The 20,246-nt window shown below is 39.4% G+C and overlaps 1 protein-coding gene across 1 annotated transcript in view; it reads left to right on the plus strand.

Annotated features, from left to right (window-relative positions):
- The window catches only part of BMPR1B (bone morphogenetic protein receptor type 1B), a 234,428-nt gene that overhangs the window by 80,120 nt on the left and 134,062 nt on the right, over positions 1 to 20,246 (plus strand). The window contains exon 3 of the mRNA XM_039551566.1: positions 10,118 to 10,178. The gene's annotated coding sequence lies outside the window, so the exon portion shown is untranslated. The remainder of the gene's footprint in view (positions 1 to 10,117; positions 10,179 to 20,246) is intronic.

The following is a 20,246-nucleotide window of genomic DNA, read 5'->3' on the forward strand; positions in this document are numbered from 1 at the left end:
TGAGTGTTTCTGGCTTTAAACAGATGAAATCCCCTAACGACCACATTAGTGCTTTTAATCCTTCAAATCAGGAGTGAGATGCAATTACTGTACATGAATATCAAAAATACTTCAGTTCAAGCAGTGTTTTTGATGGTCCAGATTTCATATAATTTTTAGAAATGAAGATGTAATGTACAGCTGTGAGTGGTCCATAGTCTGAGTTGGTGCTTGCAATTTTTAAGGTCATCCCTTAGAATGCCTCAAGTGTTGTTGCTATTTAGATGTGAAAGACCAGGGGTTTTCCAGATCCAGCATGTAAGGACTTCTTCCAGGTGATCTTCTTCTCTTTGAACCACTTAGAGCCACTGCTGTGTTTTCTTACAGTGGTTGCGGTGACTTTGAGGAATTTGGAGGAGCTGGGAAGAACTTCAGTAAACAGGCAAAACGTATATTCTGGTGACAGTCACATTCTACCAGTAAAGCTGTGTTGATGTGTTTTATAAGGGAGTTTTGGATGATGTGGTAGGTAAAGTGTCATAAGCAGAGGCCTACATATCCTGTTTTCTAATGAGGCTCCTTGAAGCAGAAGTGCCTTGATGTTCCCTGTGGTCCTGTAGCCTGTGGTCCTGTAGCCTGTGTTCCAGGCTGGTATCCCGATTATCTAGTGTAGCTGGCCAGCACATCCCTGTATGGCAGAGCAGCTGCACCCCACATCACTGGGGTCCAGGAGCACAGGAGAAAAGCGAGAGTCAGAGGTGCTTGATAGGCAGAGCTGCTGGATTCATCCCCATTCACACCTCTGAAATGCTCTTCAGAATGGGGGTCCTGCCTTCCCTCTCTTTGGGAATGGCAATTACTTGGCACTGCAGGCAACGCTGGCAGAAATCTGCAAAGATTTTGCTTAAAAAGAAGGGTCATTGCATTTGTACATAGTGGAAGAAAGAAGAGATAGACCTTCGGTGTTATGCACCTCCTCAAGACAGCCTCAGACTGCCTTCCACCTAGAGGGAGTTGAAATTGATAGTGCTTTATCTAAGAATAACTCATCCCAGGGACATTAACTGGTACTGTCCCAGCAGCAGGCGTGTGTCCCTGTTAGATTCATGTTGCACACTTAGCACAGGCAGCTTGCTAGGCAGGCCTGTCTGCTGGCTTTTAGCTGGCTAACCATCTCACCTTGCCTCTGATGGTTTAACACAGCAGAGCAGCGGGGGAGAAAAGTGCTCTGTCATCATCATATCAATATTTGCTCTATGAACTGTGACTCAGTGATGCAAACTTTCTTATAGAAAACTTCCCAAAACCTTGTAGTGAGGTCTGGGGCTACTGGAGCCTGTGCACTCGGGCCCTGGTGTCTTATGGGAGTTTAAATCTTTGTACTGGTGTACACGGCTCCTTGAAACTTTTTCCAACACAAGCCTGCTGTTTTCATTAAAGGATTTTATGGGACTCCCTGCACATCATATCTTGCACAGCTTACCATATTGGCTTTTAAAAGTGGCTTTGAATACAATGCCAAGGCCCCCCAGTAGCAGCTTTACAGGCTGCTGGCAAGCTGGGAAGCCGCAGTTGGCTGTCCCTGTGCTAGCGGAGCTGCCTTGCTGGCTTTTCCAGCTGAAATGATGAAGAATCTGTTCTGTCTAGTTTAATTAGACATGACTTCCTTCCTGAATAAAGCAGGGATCTCTGTGAAGTGCTGCAAGCCCTTGTTCCAGATGTGCCTCCTTCGAAGGAAAAATGGGTTCTAATCTAATGCCAATGTCTAATCCCCCTTTGTACCCGCTCAGTGCCTGTGCAAAGGACTTCCATGTGGGCCCTAAAAATGAAAACAAAAGCTTAATCATCAAGGTATTTTCTGTTTCTTTCAGGAACCCTGGCAGAAAATTATTTTTTCTTGCTTTCAGTTTTGCAAAGTTGCTAAAAAGCCATGAATCTAAATATTTTTGTGGGGAAATCTGACACTCATTGTCTACACATTGGCTTCTATATGAGCGCTGCTGAAGGCATCTCCTAAACCCATTAGTACTCCTGGATCATTAGATTTGGAATAACATGCTCAGAACATTTTTGCTGTTATTTTAAAGACCCAGGTAGATGCTGCAGCCTGTAGCAGGTGATGGCAGCTCAGAGGCAGGGTGCTCGAAGGCAGCAGCCTTAATTCCACTGTGCCTGCCTGCAGAGACAATCTGTATCCCAAGTTTTGTCCCAGGCACTTGCAGGATGCTGTTGAATTGTAGAGTGACCTCTTGTAGCCTTAGGACAAATCCAGCTCCTTTTAAGGTGGATATAAGGGCAAGGGTGTCCTGCTCAAATATTGCCACTTAGAAGAAACCTTTTAAGAGGCACATACTGACACATAGTGCAGCTTGGCCTGTTTTTCTGTGTAAGTTATTTCAGTGCATGGGGAAAACAAGTGTGTAAAACCTCAGCATCTTATTGCGTAATAATTTTAAAAGTGGTGAAAGGATATACCAACGACTGATGAATCAGGCACTTAATGCACAGCATAGCTTGGGGTTTTCTAGCAGTGATGGGGACTGAAAAATATGTATTTTTGTTCAGGAGGCTAAGTGTTAAAATAGGGAAATAGGACTGAATGACATACAAATACACATTATTTTTTTCCCCTCAAGAAACACAGAGCTAAAATTCATCTCCTTAGTAAACCTCATTTAAAGATTAGAGCACTGAAGAAATGAACATTAGGTAAGTTTTTAATATAACAACAACATCGTCTTGCTTTTTTTAAAGGAAGAAAGACACCTTAGAGATTCTGTGCAAGTAAGAAATGTATGAGAGAAACTTCCTAAATGAGAAGTTTGGTGCTCTGTTTAACTTAGGTCTGAAGATGCAAAGCTTCAAGGAGACAGGAGAAGTCAAGTAGAAACAATTCTAGATCTAAACAAGCTTCATCACTAAAGAATATTTGAAAATTAATAGTAGAGTTTTGAAGACTCTGCCAAGGTAAATTCTTTGCAGTGTAATTAGCAAAGAAGGAAGGAAATGTTCAGTTGTTTGATGCTCACAATCTGCAAGTTTGTATTTCTATTTTATAAGAATTTTCTACTTTGCATTGCTGTGGTTAATACTTGGAGGGGGGAAAATATAGAACATAAAAGTCAGCATTGAATGGGAAGGAGTGAACTTAAGAATAGGGCTGGAATGCATGTGGATCTTTTCAAATGGAAAAAAGTGGGAAAAGCCAGGCAGGACTCCATGGTTTGATTCAGACCCAATGCTGTGTTTTGAGTAGTTTGCCCATCAAAAACTGGTCCATAATGGTCTCTCTGCTTTTGGTTACTGCTTGTTCTCTAGAGCAGAAGAGCATGTCATAGCATGCTTCCAGATGTGACTTCCCAGGCTCAAAACACTTCAGTGAGTCATAAAGCAGGGTGTCAGTAGCCACGTTTTTCAAGATTGTTATGTTCAGGCAAGAGCCCGGAGAGGAGGGCGTAAAAAGCTGCTCCATGGTTGGATTGCAAAACCGTTGGCTCCAGGTTCTTGTGAAGTCTGTGTATGAATATGGCTGGAGCCTGAAATCTTGCAGCTCTGTCATGTTGACGTGTTTTCCAACTTTTTTTACACAAAGACTACAGGGAACACCAGCCAACACGTGGCTTGTGTTATTTTTGAATTATTATTGTTAGGGTTTTGCATGTTGACTAATGTGTTATTGCTGTGGTGTATCACAAAAATAAAACGCGGCCTTATTTTGACAGGGAAATGTGTGTTACAATTTCCTTGTGATATATTGCACTGCCTTGTTAGTTTGATATTTTCCATTAATGTGAAAGAGCAGAGCAGAGTGGAATAAGGGAGCAGAAGAGATGTTCATCTGCCATGAATTTTCCCTCTCCTTGAAAGGCTCTCATGTCCTCTACCAATTAGTCACCTTCCCTGTACTGCGTGATGTGCTGCCCACTCAGAGTTTAGCTGGCAGTTCACACGCAGTTTGGTCCCCTGCAAAATCCCTGCAAGCAAAGCAGCTCCACCAGTTTTCCCAGGCTGCCCTGTGGGTCTCTTGGTTGCCAGGCTTGAGAAACTGGAGTGTGTTCTTCTGGATTTAGTCAGAATATAAAGATCCAGGCATTTTCAAGTAAGTGTGATCCTGCCTATTTTCAGATTAAGAAGTTTGTTTGAAACAGGTTATGTAGACTGTTTCAGATTGTTTTGGGGTGTTTTTTGTCATGATTTTTGATGTGTAAGCACTCAAATTTTATGTTCACTGCCAGGTTTGCTGAGGTTTAATGATGCAGGTAATTTATGGGCTTTACTAGAGATGGAGATTTATGGAAGCAAAAACTTACGCAATTGGATACATTAGTGTATTTCTATTTAACTTTTAGAGTAATTAACTTTATAAGTTATTTGAACAGTTGGTAAAAGTTTTATGATGATATGGCTGTATTATGATTTTCCAGTCAGTTTCACTTTAACTGCATTGTTTTGTTTGCTTGGCTGTTCACTTACTGGTCTGATTTTATTCAGTAGGAGCAGCAATGATTATAGACACTAATTTCCTATAAAGAGCTTATGTTACTCTGTTAAAAACAAAACCTAGCTCCTCAAAAATAGTCTTGTGAAAATTCCTCTTTGAATAGGAAGTTTGAACAGCTGATCTTGATAGGTCATAGAGAGCAAATGTATTACTTAGGGGACAGAGTGCCAACCTTTTACTTCTACGTCAGAGCAGTGTCTAATGCAGAATAATCCTCAAGATGTGACCGAGACTGCTCATGTCGTAGCATTAGACAAGCACACGCCATTGCCACTCTGAGGCTGAGGTTTTTAGATGGTATTTGGAGTTGTATTTCAGGGGACAGGTGGAAGCAATGATGACAATTAGAATGCCTTTGATGCCACATTTAGCAAGTGCTCTTTTACTAAAGTGGGCAGATCAAACAACAGGAAGCTGTTCTCTCACTTGTAATATGAAGCTTGGCTTTGCAGCCAGTCTGAAAATCTGCCTCTCTTTTGCAGGGAGCAACTAAACTGTTCCTTTCCCTGCTGCCCTCTTTCCCCTGGTTTCCCTACTGGGTTTGCTCCTCTGTGCAAGTTTAATGCAGGAGACGCACACGGAACCAAGTCAGTTCTTTGTCACCTGAGGAACATCCTTACTATGCAGCTGGAAGGGCCTGAAAGGCTCCTTGCCCCTCTTACAAAGCTTACACAGTGGCTGTGCTCTGGGCAAGCAAAGTGACTTCCCAAGTTAGGGAATTCTGGCTATGAATTGGGGGCTGTTGCATTTTTGTCCCCATGAGTGATTTGCTCCAAAACCCTGATGGTTCCTACTACAAATGTAACCAGATGGCACCGGGTGGCCCCGAACTGCAGAATTTTGCCAGCACATCTGTCAGAGACAGCAGAAGTGTAACATATGTTCACACTGGTCTTTCAGTGGTGGCCTTCATTGTCTCAGCTGACATTTAACAAAGACCATTCTAATCCTCCATTTAGTTTGGTGGCTAATAAACACATCAACTTCACAAAAACTGTTTGCTTGTAGTCAGCCTTCTCTAAGACACTGAAAAGTAAGAACATGCTGCTGGTCCAACTGGTTGACTGTTGTCTAGTTAAGAACTACACTCCTGCAGTCGTCAAATACAGTAAATCTGCTATAGACCTGAGTCCCTCAGTTATATGTCCTTTAAAACAGGAACCCACATGGGAGGTGTCTCTTGCTTCCGCCGACTTGTCATTTGCTGTCTTTTGCCACATTCTGTGCTGTAAATCTGACTTCCAGAAAGAGAGATGAGAGATTCTGTAAACTGATTCTGTAAACTGAATGGAAAGATTGGTTCCACATGTAATACTTATTTCTTTTGTGTTTCGTGGTAGAGGACATAGGAAATGCACCTGAGTTGGGTACATGTGGATGAGCTGATGTTTGTAGTGGCTCGGAGTTGTGAACATAAGCTGGTATGTGCTATTCAAGCGCACGTCTAGCAGTTCTGTCTTTTTTTTCATGCTTTTTGTGTTGCATGTGTTTAGCATATCATGTTTTGAGGTTTCATGGTTGAGATGCAGCTTTGGAGTTCTGTAATGTGACTTGTTACGTATTCCGAACAACAAGGGTCAGGTTTTGCATTTTTATTTTTTTTTCTGACATGGAAAAGCATCTGCCAATTAGTCTGAAACTTTCAGGGATCCCCTGCTGTTATTTCTCAGCCGTGAACACCTTGTTAAAGTTTATTCAAAGTCAGCACTCCATGTTGAGTTGCTGGAATACTGAATTGTTCTTTCCACTGGGACTTCCTTGATTTGAGTGAAAAGAGCAGAGCTCCCTGCCAGCATACCCAGTATACCAGTGACTTGTGGTTGTAAGTGTGAGGAATAGTGCAGGGGCTACCAGCAAGCAGTGACTTGGCACATCACACTATTCATGCATTTTCTAGTGGCCGCTTTTTTAAATCCTTCTGTCATCCAGGAGGATGTACACAGGCATCTCACAAATAGTAACATGTATAAACCTACCGAAGTGATTTTTAGGCAGTGCATATTTATGTGACTGCTATGAAGCTTTTAATGCAGGGAGGTTGGACTAAATGACCTTTAAAAGGTCTCTTCTTACTCAAACTGTTCTTTGATTCTGTAGTGTTAGGTGCATATATTTGTGGTATTTGAACAGTAGAAAATATATTCTCTGCATTTTAATAGCTTATTAGCTATTAAAATTCTCTGGTATTTTATATAGTGTATATATAATATACTATGGGTATATTTGTTCTATTTTCCATAGGCATGTGGGTAAACATACTGCATGGGTGTTCCTCTGGAAAGAGCAAATATAAAGAAATTCCTCTTTCATTTATGTAGATAAATCACTGTTTTCACGTTAGTGGGTGGAAGGGAAAAGGCTACAAATATTTTTTTGCTCATAAATTTTATTTCAGTTAGCACAAGCACTATTGCGTGTGATCCCTTAATTTATGTGTGTGGCAAACTCGGAGGTGAGATTACCCAGATCTGATTGCAATCTTGTATCAGGGTAAAGCAGATGGACAGCAGCAGCTCCCCAGGCAGCCACAGTGCTCTTGTTGGTGGAAGTCAGCCTGAGATCAGAATCTGAAGCATTTACATATTCTAGATAAGAGGGTGAAACTTTATATTTCGTGTTGCTAGTTTTGAAGGAGCTGTAAAAGAAACCACGTCTCAGCTGGGTTTCTATTTGTTCTGTTTTCTACTGTCTCTCTTTCTTGTGCTGTGAAGTACAAGTTAAAGCTAAGCTAAGACATTATTGTACAATAAAAGGCTATCTGGTACCTAGGAACAGAAAAGGGAACCTGTTCTGCACAGTCCATCTATTACTAGCAGGATGTACAGCTGGATCTCTGCAATAAGTTACCTCAGCTACTCCCTGAGCAAGAAAAAATTCTGAACTGAGCTGGTAACACTGGTTTTTATGGTGGAGAGTTCCCCTCTGTGTTTGGGATAGACAATAAGTAAATTAATGTGATGAAATGTTGTCCTTTTTGGCCTTTTCAGGATCCTGGTTTCTTGCAGTGGAGCACTGCAGAAACTCGTGCCACATAGGCATTTTTTCAGATGTTGTTGAATAAAAATAGCTTGAAATTGCTGAGAAGTTGCTGCTGGGATATGAACATGAATTTCATAAATCTTTTTATTTAAGGTTAAATGAAAGCAAAACAAAGAGTAAAGCTGCCAAGGTCTTTGTTAAAACTAACAACAAACAAAATCACACAAAAAAGTGTGTTGTGAATGTCAGCCTGTTTAAAAAAAAAAGAAAAAATCCTTCACTTGGCTCTGGTGGCAACCTTGAAGTCCAGAAGTACTAGATTTTCTTTCCAAACAGAAGGTGCCTTCTGAATGTGGATGAGGAATTGAGCAAATCAATTAGCCAGAATAAATAATAAAATGTTGCTTGGAGGCATATAAGGCAAGGCTTCAGTCCAACAGTACTTTAAAGTTAGAGAAACTTTAAAAGGAAGATAAACTAATACAAAAGCACTGCAGCTGATTTAGACACCAGATTATAATTCTTGTATGGCTGCAAGCAAATAACTGAAACTTTTGTTTCCCATACATGAACACAATGAGATAGTTTTTCTTACTTTCAGGAGAGAAGTGAACATTGTTCCTCAAAAATGTCTCGTGTGTCATTTATTCCTATTGTATGGGGTTTTTTGGGCATTGGGTGAGGGGGGTTAAGCTATGTCATTTATAAGCATCTTTGTGGAATTGTTTTCCATGCCAGAGTCTTTGCTTGAGTCTCATATTGGAATTCTTGAATTGCACATTTGAGCAACTTTATCTGTCATTTAGATTAATGGAAAGTTTGCATGGAAAATTTTAGTTATTTTCTAGAGGATACTGAAGAATTTTTTTTTTTCTTTTTGTCATATAGGTTATTTCTACATTTAACTTCTGGCACTTCATTGCTGTGGATCTTATTAATATAGTGTTACATGAATTTTTCAAATTTCCATATAAACGATATATTTTTTTATTGCAAATGGTTAGGTTTTGGTTTTGTATTGATGGACTGTACGAAATCTTCGAAATGTGGGAATGTGTGTTTGTAAAACATTACTGAACAAACTGTTGTAATCCCCCTGTCTCCTTCCTACAAACATCTTCCAGTTTTACCAGAGGTAACAAAAACATTGTGCTAAAGGAATTGGAGCTAGTTGAGACCACCTCCCATTTCTAGGTTTGTGTTTGATTTTGGTCGTGTTGAATTAGAAGCAGAAACTTGCTCAGTGAAGGAATGCAGGGCAAGTGCCTGGGTCCAGATGTTATGCTTTCCTCCCATACCAACCTAGGCCTCTGAGACAGAGATCCCCCTCTCCGAAAATGAGACTCGGACAAAGTGCAAGCTCCTCATTTCCTGAAATCTCATTGTTTAGGCCAACAAACAGGCAGGTCAACGTGCACGTTGCAGACCTGAAACTGAACACCACCTCAGTTTCCCTGGATCAATGAAGTGTAATTTGAGGCTTGTGGTTGCCTGTCCAGCTTGGAGAACCAGCACAGAGAACAAAGGCTCAACACCGGGGCCTTCAGATATTTGAGCAGTGAAATAGTGTTGCTGCTGTTCTCTTCTGCTGGCTTTTGGCTCAGGGCTGTGCTGTTTAGGTAGGGTAGGCATAATTTCTTCATGATGGTTATGCCAGCAAATTCTCCTAGAACACAGGCAGCTCATGCTGACCCTAGGTAGGTTAGTTGAAGAACAAAAACAAAACAACAAAACCAAACCCCACACTCGGAAAGAAAAAATTATCTGAGTTCTGCAGATGTTCACTTAGACTGTTTCTTAAACAAAGCTTCTTGGTCTGACTGTCAGTCTCTCTGTAAAATCAAGTCAGCAAAGAGCCCTCAGTGAACAATAAATGAAAAACTTGGCCCAAGTCTGGCACTAGATGCAGATGAAAGAACAGTAGATTTAACTGGCTGTGTTACGTAGCGGTATTTTCAGCAACTTGTATGAAAGGTTAGAGCCCATAGCTTCTGCCCTCAGTGAGAGATGGCGCATACAAGTGTGGGCTGTCTTGACTGGAATGGTTTTGCAGTGTGGCTGCCGCTTTTTGGACAGGGAGCCTTTTTTGGTCAGTAGAAACTCAGGCTCATAGTGTTTAGTTTAGCTGCAGTTCAGGGTGTTAATTTATAATTAGGCTTCCCTGAGTGTTCACTGGGATGTAATCAGATGCATACTTTTAGGGAGTATGGGGGTTTTTTTGCATGTTTTTACTGAAGAGCCCATTAGAAGTTAATGGGAGTTGAGTGCATCTTGGCCCAGTCATGCACCTCTTCCTAAAGCACCTAATTCAATTGATTGGGGTGTTTAGTGACAAGAAATACAGTGTCAGCAGGACCTTAACTATTTAATCTATCTAACTACAGCATGAGTGTTATGAGTAATGCGTGGAGGTAGATAAAACCTCTAACATCTCATGTCTGAGCAGGAACACTGAGAACGGAAAAAGGCATTCTTTATTAATATGAATATGCAATATTGTACAATTGCTGCTTGGTATGTGCCCCATAAAGTATGTGCCACACCATGAAAATAGTTAGAATTTCATCTGTCAGTTTGCTCAAGTGTGACTGAATTCTAAAACTTATGTTAAATATACAATATCATATGTAATTGATTTATTTTTCTGCTCTGTTGCAGATTATACCATCTTACTTAAACTGTGAGACAAGAATACTTTTGAAAATTAAGAGTTCTATAGGTAAGAACTGAGTTAAGTAATTTTCTTTTTATAAAGACCATTGTTATTAATAAGCACCATCATAAAGTAAACACAGAATTGTTTACTCTTCATGAACTACACTTTGAAAAGCTGAAGAAAAATCATTTGAGGTGCTCACAGTGATACAAGCTGTAGTAAGCAGGATATTTGAGAAAGACAGATGTCTTTCTCAAGTTTGAATGATGTTAGTATTTTGACTGCTTAGTACCTAGGATGTCTATCAAGAAGGGATTTGTGAAGAATTGTCTTCTGACAGAAAAATGGGAGCCAGTTGAGAAAGTGGCTGGAAGTAATGGGGACACTGACACCAGGTGTTGGCAGCATGACTCTGGTGCAGGCTGCTTGTCATTGTCTGTCTCATATTTTCAGATAAGCACTGAGAGACCTAAACTCTTGTTCAGGAAATGTCCCTAGTCCCCTTGGGGTTATCGCTAAATAATTGCGTGCCCAGCAAGTTAAGTTGTCATTCATTGACTGATGTCTCCCCTGCGGTAAACAAGAAGTAGATCTGCTGAGCAAAAAAATCAGCAGCTCTTTGTTTAAACAATCTGTTAAAACTCCTGCCTTGTGCTTAAGGAAAAAGGATTTGAGTCTTTTCAGGAGGATTGTTGAAAGATTAAATAATTACTCTGTTCATAATGGGAAATTCACTTTGGTGGGGATGGTGTTGTAAAGCCTTATAGTCAGAGCTAATATAAAACCAAAATGTGAGCAGTGATACCTTATCACATTATGGGGGGGGGGGGGAGGGGAATTGTGCATTTTTTTTGCTTCTAATGCAAACTGATACAATGCAGGTAAGCAGTTCACTTGATCCCAAGTAAAGGAGAGAGGAATATTTGATAGATGCTTAAAAAATATATGAGTATGTCCTTTAAGTTACGAACGGTCAATCCACTTTTCCGGACCACTGATGAAAACTTTGTGAGCTGTTTAACCTACAGAGCCCTTGCCATCCTTTCAATTTCTTCCTTTTGTATACATCTATTTCATCTTAGAGCTTATAAACACAATACCGGAAGTTGTTGAAACTGGAGAATTAAACATTTTTCCATACACAGATAGCGCTTCCTGACTGAACCATATTCTCTTACCTTGCCTCAGTGTCATAAAGAGCCTGAAGTTGAGAAATTGGGTTGAAGTTCCTTTGGGTTTACATTCCTGGAACTTTTCCTAAAGCAATTTCACGACTTAATTTGCATTTGGTGTTAGAAAATTTATAAGACTCTGGTGCTTTGTTACTTATACCTAGATTTTGAAAGGAAAAAGAATGAATGCCTGTTAAGTTTAAAATAAAGTTGTAGCCTTTTCTTATAAAAATGGATGTGCTAACATTAAAATGCCAGTAAGTTGCATGGAGGTATTAAAAAAATAAAAAGCTGTGTTGTCTTCCAAACATTATAAACTAAACAAATTAATTAAGCATAATCTTTTCTATATTAATCTTAATTTATATAGGAACATGGTATATAAGTATTCTTAGGACCGTTAAAATGCTATTAATTTTCTGCGTTCTGTCCCAAAGCGTTGTCCTCCCATTCTTGTAGAAAATGAATCTTTTTATTATTATCTGTTCAAGAATGTTTTAAGATGAGTTTAGAAATATTTCCTTTAACAAAGGACTTCTTTTTAATGTTGTTTTGTTGAAACATTGTAGGATTAGTCATCTATTTACCATATTTAACTACACGATAGCAAATGCTGTTCCTGCTTCTACAGTATCCAAGTTAGTTATTTATCTGCCTGAATCTGAAATGAGTACAAAGATAATAACAGAACCAATGTAATTGTGTGGATGTATACATCACTTTTGGTTGTATATCTGCATAGATGTAAATGGCTTTATTGCTTCACACTAAAGACCTTTTGAAGGGTTTTGGATTTACTCTGTGCTTAAATGCCTCCCTGGAGGAAGGGGGTACCTTGGACATCTTACATGATGTTCCTAGTCAGTTCAATCATTTTGGGGGAAAAAAATTGCCTTAGTAAATTAAACACAGAAAAACCCCATGAGTGGGTCCATGCTTTCTGCATGTAATTCTTGTACTATTCCTTGTTTTTGGAATTGTATTTGTGTAATACAAAACATTTGATCTGGCATGTGCTGCACTAGAGGCATCTGGCTGTAAAATGCTACGGAAGATTGTCCACTCTTTTAGCAGTAATTTTTTAACACTTGACCAATTCAAATTGAGCTTTGAAGTTTTAGGGACTATGTAAATTGTGAATGCCCTTCTTCATGTGATGTTTGAAGTAGCTCCAGTGAGTTGTTGTGGTTGTTTCTGCCACCGCTTTACCAATATAAGAAATTGTTGTAATTCAAAGGCTGTATAGAAATATCCAATTTGTGTACCTGCACTACCATTTATTACTGGAAAAAAATTGGTAATAAATGATAGAAAAAAAGCAATAATAATTCTGGTGCTTCATGCATTGCATACCTGAAAAACCCATTTAAGCTTGGTTTTGCTTTGAGAAGGACTTTAAATTAGTTGTTGTTACTCCATGCATATTTCTTCTATGGTAAGAAATAACAATAAGCCGTAACATCAAACCTAATAACTTAATCTGAAATAATTTTTTGTTAATGTTTCCCATGGAACCAATGCACCTGAGAAAAGGATATGGCAATATGCAGAAAATTGTTGCTCTATACCCTGGGCTTGAAACCACTCAGATTATTGAGCTGTCTCTTACTTAGGCTTGTAGTGAGTTGTCTTAGGGAGCACAAAGCCACCTGAAACCTATTTCTTTTGGGAAGCAGGGACCAGAGAGAAAGAAGACCAAGGTAACTCTCAAGTGGTTTAGCTTTGTAAGCTGGTGTCACAGACAGGGTCATGAGAAGGGCAGTGATAGTCCAAGGGAAATACAAGGAGGGTGGGATGGGCAGAGGAGAGCAGAGCAGTGCCTCCACTGGCAATCTACTGTCCTCTGATCTCAGCTGTTTCATAAAACTTCTCTTTCAACTTGGTGAGGAATTGTCCAGTCTGATGAGCATGGCAGAATAAAGGGGTGAGTGTCTTACTAGTGAGAGGCCCCATGAAACATCTCCATCCCACTAGCTCCTAAAGAAAATATGCCCCGAGCCTTCCTCCAGCTCAGATCTCTTCTAAGACTTCTGTTCTTCCTCCTTCTGAATCCTTTTGGCAGATTCAATTTACGTCATGCTCTGGGGATTTGATTAATTTCCTATTATTGTCCGAGTCTTGCAAACCCCTGCACTCAAGGTTGGCAATGGTGCTGTTAAATCTTGGTATAGATGAGTTCTGCTCCTGCACATACAACCTGTGGCATCTTTACTGTCTGGGACCATCCACCCAAATTGTGTTTGTTTGATGAATAAGTGGCACCAGAATGTGAAATCTATCCTGTTAGCAGAGTGAGTAAATTTAGTCAGTATAGAACTTTTAAGCCGTTTTTACCATATGCCTTAGAATCATAATTTAAATTAAATTAGCTCAAAATGGAAATGTAGATTCAAACTGACATCATAACATATGACCTCCACTAGTAATGAAAATTGAAAACATGAGACAAGAACATTAATCACTGAATAGTTTATAAGCTGCTCTGAATCTTCATCTGAAATGTTAATGCTATTTTATTATATCCAATAACAGCTTAAAGTAAAAATTTATGAACACTGTGGGGTGCCTAAGATAAGGCATTCAGACTCATTTTATCGTACCCTAGCTCAAATCCTTTGAGCCTTTAGTGAAGGGCACAGAGCCACTTGCGTGCCAAACCTACTGCTTTTAGTGCATGCATCACCTCCCCCTTTTACTGGGACTGGAAATGTGAGCAGGATAGTGGGGATAAGGTCTGGCAGCTCAACTTACGTGAACCCAAATTTGTTCATACATACCCATTTGCAGCAGGAGGTGTTTAATGGCCTCAGCATCAAGTGTCTGTGAAGTTTGGGTCATTGTTTTCTGGGGGTTTTAATTCTGCTTAGAAGTTTGAATTTTGGACTGGAGTTCTGATAGTAAGTTTTAATTTTTTGTTTTGGTTTTGTTTTTTTTTTTTTAGAGATAGCTGTAGTAATAATGTTGAATGTAGCTGAATGTGGAGTATCCTGAGAGCAGTATAGCTTACTTATGCAAAACTGACTAGGGCTGTCATCAAACAGATTTCTTCAGATGACTTGATGGAATTGCCACTTTAAACCAATTTGTAGTTTCATTAATTTTTTGAGTCTTGATGTATTTTCATTGATTTTGGTTTTTTGTACCTGGTGTTTTATAATTAGCAAGTACAAAATCTTTTTGATGGTTTGAAATGGAAAAAATTTAAGAATGTCTTTTTAACTTGATCTCAGATTTATAATGCTTTGTCTGTAATATATTCCCTTTCCATCATCAGAGTAACCCAGAATATTCAAAATTTGGTGTCATATTATAGTTGACTTAGTGGAGTCTGGAAAAACACAAGGTAAATTGGATCACTAGTTTTCAAACTATCCACTGCTGCTCTTTTGCTGGGAGAGCTTCTTTGTTCCTATGTAGCTTGAGCCAGTGATTTAAAAATAGGTTTAAATGCTTTTATAGGTGAAAGTGAACTTAATTGACAGTGAGCTGATTGTAGCTTTTGTATTTTGCTTTATTGGGTGGTTTCAGTAGTAAACTGAATTTATTGAAGTAAATCTATGAAATTACCTTAATTGCCTGATCTCAATATTTTTAAAGAACTCCACTATTTGCCTGTTTTTATTTTAATGTAAGGTATATAGTGCAGCTTGTATATGTGTATTGTTTGAAGGCTTTGAATGGCCTGCCTGTCTGATCCATTTTAATAGATTCCAGCCTTTTTCCATGACATCATTACTGTAACAGACTTCCTAGAAAATATGAACAGCTGCTGTGTATTTTTTTCCTGTGTTTGATATTAAAACTGTAGCAGCTATTCTGTTCTTTACAAATGACAGCAATAGGCTTGTCTGATGTAAAACAAAATGAAAAAAAGTCAAAGTAAGGAGCTGTGATACTGTTAACAGGCCAGTAATGTAACAGGTCCCCGTGTATGAATCATTTCATAATGCAATAAGGGATTACTTATGCTGCTGTCATACTGGTCAAAGGTTGGTCCCATTTCCTTCCCCCCTCCTCATGAACTAAACTGTGCATCATTAAAGATGATGAAAACAGTATTGTGCTCAGCTTCCTGGCCCAGATGGCAATTTGCATGAAGAATTTTATTGTATTTTTTTCCCCTAATATTCTTATGCAGACTGTACATAGAGGTTTTAAAGTTCTTTCCAGTTCAGGTCAAGCAGACTTATTCCTTGTTTCTCCGTGCATCTTGGCATTCAGGGATAGCTTAGAGGCCACTTAACATGGAGCCTGGAATATTAAATAGAACTAGGAATTCATCCATCTTGTTGGTACACGTAATTTTCTATCTTGCTCCATCTGTAAATACTGTAAATAGCTGAAAAGTGTCAAAGAGGGGTGTGGACCTTTAGATCATTATATTGTGTGCCATCTGGAATACCTCAGTTGGAGTTTTAGTATCTTTTAGACAACTTGTGCAAACCAACCATGACGTCTGCTATGTTTCATGCCTCAATAGCTGCATTTGACACAACAAAAACAGCAGGTATAAAGAAAACCTATCCTTTACATGGCTCTGAATAGAAACACACAACACTGTGTGGCTGACTTAGAGGCCAGACAAGTCTTAGAGTGTAACATGGCCATGAGACAGCTCATAATCCATTAATGCTGTTATCTCGGTCCTGTGTCTGTTGGAGTGCCTTCTTCCTCCATTTGAAAATAAGTCACCTGTGTATTTTCTCCTGTGTGTGGGGAAAAAAAAAGCAGCAACTAAGAACCTTTCTTCTTTGTGAAGCAGGGAGGTGGTCTGTGCACCAGGTGTGTGGCTGTGAGCTGACTGGAAAGTGCTCAAAGAAAATCAATACTAACCTTGCAATGAGAAGTTAGATGAGGATGGGCTACATTGCTCCTGTCTGTGGTGTTCATCAAATGGTGCCTGCTCTGCAGAGCATGTAGAGAAATAACTTCATGAACAAAATAACTAATACCTTTTGGCAATTATCAGTTACAAGCCCTTCTTCATCTGTTAAGGACTTCATGAGGGGCTGCTTGACCTGTTCTCCATTCATGTCCTCAAGCAGTCTTGAAAGCACATAATACATAAATAATATTAATTCTAATATTACAATATTACAAGAATAATATTAAAAATTTATTAGCCCAGGTTTGATAGAACACACGAGAATTACCTTCTGTTTCATAACCATGGAAGGTCTAAACCAACACTGAGTATATAATGTGTGTTGCCTACAGAAAAAAATCTAAGGTTATTCCTTCGAATGTTTCATGCACCGTGGTACTGAGCAACTAATGGTTGATATCTGTGGCTTCTGGGCTGTACCACACCCTGGATGGGAAGACAGCTTCAAACCACACAAGCTCTTTTGAAGGTCAGCTCACACCAGGGTGGCATGGTTAACAAAAATGCAATCTTATTCCAATGTTAGACAGTTTCTGAAGCTCATTTTTTTGGCCATCTCCTTGTTTGCATTGAAATGAGTGTAAAAGTCTGATATTCAGTGGAGCAAAATGTGTGTCTCATTTTCAGTTACTTTTTGCAGGTAATTATAAAGCAAAGTGAAGAAACAGCATGTTAGGTATAAAGTGTTTTGAGACTGTAATTCTTGTCATACTGCTTCTGCTTTGAGGTAAAAATCTTTCTCATTACCCTAAAATTCCCCAGTATGGGGAAAGCTGTAGGGACTTACTGGTATAGATTATATCTTACTGTTTTTCTTTTTTAAAGCATGCAGAAATTAATTTCTTCCTTCCCCTTCTCTCAACCCCTATATCGTTTTCAAAATTACAGTCCTCTGGTATTGCATTTCTGGTCAGTCTGGCTTATTTCAGGTGTACAGTCAGGCTGTGGATTGTTTTATTAGTTCATTTCTGTAAATAAACTTCTTTAGAAAATCGTTTTTCCACTTCCTGCCCCCAAAAGAAGGTTCAAGAGAATAATTGATATTTGCATAAATATATATTAATAGGTTTTAAATATATGTCAGAGATAAATATTTGTCAGATCAGCTTATAAAAATTCTGCTTAAAATATAAATCTATTTTGTAGCTGTTACTTTTATTTTAAAAGTGCAAAACATCAACCATCCTGTAGAAATGAAACACTTCGTGGTGAAAAATAATTTTGCAGTCATTGATATGTATGAACCACAATGTATAAAATCTCAAGGAATTTTATAATAATTACCACATCCATTCTGATTTGTGTGGCAAAGCAAAACTGGGGAGAAATTCCTCTGAAATTAATGTGGTTAATCTATAGTTACACCACTGAGTCAAATAGTAATATGGATTATTCATTTGTAATTTGAATGCAAACAAATCTGTAAAATAAATTTCTGCCATTCTTCAGACATGTCATGGAAAATGTTTTACATTTTGCTTCATAGATGTCTGAAATGAAACTCAGAATATGTCTTAGTAATAGCATATGTCCAAAAAATGTAATTAACTGAAAAATTACTTAACTGTGGCTTTCTTATTGACACCCTTCTTTCAGTGAATATGCTCACCTGTGAGAGAGCATAGAGAGCAGTGAGGGGTATGTAAATATGGCCTGTTATATAATAAATAACAGTGTATTTTAAATATAGGGCAAGAACTGATTTTTCTCATTTGCCGTACAAATGCTTTTCAGTTAGATTTGTGCTAAACTCAGTGGTGGACTATGGAAAGAAAAGTATGTCTTAATAAGCTGAATGTGATCTTTCAGGTATTTTTGCATCTCCCAGCAGAAGTGCCTGCCCATGCAGCAGGTCAGTCAGCTGCTTCACCTGTTCCACCAGAAATACTCAGAACATCAAAGTGCGTAAGACACAAAGACCTTCCTTGAGGCCCGCAGTGCTTGAAAGGCTTTACTGGTTTCTGTGTTTTTCTTTCTGCTATGTTAATGTGTATCCTCATGATTAAACCCTTTAGGGTGTATGTCGCACGTGAAAGTGTCATTTCCAGAGATGATTGGTAATAACAGGACTTGGAACAATTTTTGGGGTGGGGATTTTTTTCAGCCTTCATCACCATCAGCTTGACACTGGCCCATGTTGGCAATGAGTATAATCTATAATGAGCTATTGCTTTTAAAAATGGCAGCCTTTTCTCTGTGATATCAGTTGATGCCTGTTAGACCAAATGCAGAAGTCTGTACTGCAAACCATCAGTACTAAAGTAATTGTAATAGTATTGCTGTTTCAGCCATGATATTCAAAGACTGGTGAGGGCGGCAGAGTTTGCACAGAGAGGTAATATCTTTTATTAGATGAACCAATATAGTTGGAAAAAACAGATACTTCAGACAAACAAATCCTCCTTCAGGACAGTGCAGGAAAGGCTTTCCTGTGCCCAGAAGCTTGTCTGTTTTTTCCAACTGTATCAGTTGGTCTAATAAAAGATATTGCCTCTCCCTGTAAACTTTGCTCAATCAAAACATGAGCATTTCTGTCAGCCCTTTAACAGAAAAGCCTGCAGCAGCATGGGCACGGTGCTTTGCTGGATTTTGTATGTCCTACTTTTACTCCTGCTTTACCTGCCCTGCACTTCTTAGACATGGGGTAGAAAGGGAGAATACGTTCAATTAAAAAGATGAATTCTTAGTCACTGACTGACAAAGCTTATCAGAGTAGTTGGTTTATTCCTTTCCTTAGCTTTAGCTTTAATTTTTGGTGGAAAGGAAATTTTGCCCTCTATGGAGTCTGTTTCTTTCTCCTCACTTGAGAGATGTGGGTCCTGTAGCTCCTGTTGGTGCTGATCTTCCTGGTGTGGTCAGCCTGTGTGTTGGAACGCTTACAGAAGGGAAAATTTTTCCCTGGCCATTGCTCTGCTTTTCTGATGAGTCTGATTTTGTAATATGCTTAGATCTGTAATGATAATACTCACCCAATAGCTGGTCATAAGTCTCTTGCTTAGATTTCAGAAGGTTTCTAGGGCTCTCCTTGCAGAAAATAGAAGACAAAAATATTTGGTGGCTTGAGAGGAAGTGTGTCTAAAGGAATCTGCTGTAATGTAAAAACAAGAGGAGCAGTGTTTCCAGCTAGAGCACCAAACATCTTGGAGTCCACTGTGGAAAATATTTATAGTGTTGTATAGTTTTATTAGCACAGATTGAAGGAAAACTGCTTATTGAATGACTTTTGGGGACTAGATCTTGTACCAGTGGACTGTCGAATAGTGGTCAAAGAAAACCCCTCTCTGCTGTGGGGTGGGAACAGGGAATCTGTAAGGAGTACTCAGCTTTCTTGTACAATATACAAGGACAAATGCTGCTTTCAGACTCACTGAGGGGAATTGGGTTGCAATGCCAGGAGGCTGTGCGGGTGCCCTTGGGCATGCAGATTATCAGGCTCAAGGTACTCCCAAGGCCTTCCACAGGGACACAGTGAAATCAGTGGAGCTGTTGCCTTTCCACTCCTCCGTTCCCAAGATGCCTTTGGAATAAACCCTTGTATACTTGGGCTGGTTTTTAGCTGACATCCTCTTAGTTGTGTTTTGCTCAGCGTCTCCTCACTGTGGTGGGCAGTAACATGTGCAGAGCAGTCTTTTGTCTCTGCACCAAACCATGTGTGATAACTGTAGTGCCTTTACCCTTCTTGGAAGGATTAATCTCTTCTCAAGCAATAAATATTATTAAAGCACCAAAGTTCAGTAGCAAGACCATCAATTTGTCTAATTATCTTAGGCATCTTCGATGCCTTTATCGTGCTGTACCAATGCCAGCTGTTGCTGAAGGCTGTAGCTGCAGGGAGAGCCTTGGGCTGCCCTGGAGTCCCAAGACAGTTTGGCTTTTACGCCCCTGCAGCAAGAGAACAAATAGTTCTCTCTGCACATTGCAGAATGAGGTGTGAGTGAGCTGTCGTGTCGTCTCAAGGAACTGGACCAGAGAGTGAGGCTGAAGCCAGGGCTTGAAAAATGTAGCCTGTGCCTAAGCGCCAGAGCGAAAAATAGTTGGTCTGGCATTCTTCCTATTGTGTTCGGAAGCAGTGAC

The sequence above is a fragment of the Corvus cornix genome, chromosome 4, assembly GCF_000738735.6.
Source record: "Corvus cornix cornix isolate S_Up_H32 chromosome 4, ASM73873v5, whole genome shotgun sequence".
NCBI lineage: Eukaryota > Metazoa > Chordata > Aves > Passeriformes > Corvidae > Corvus > Corvus cornix.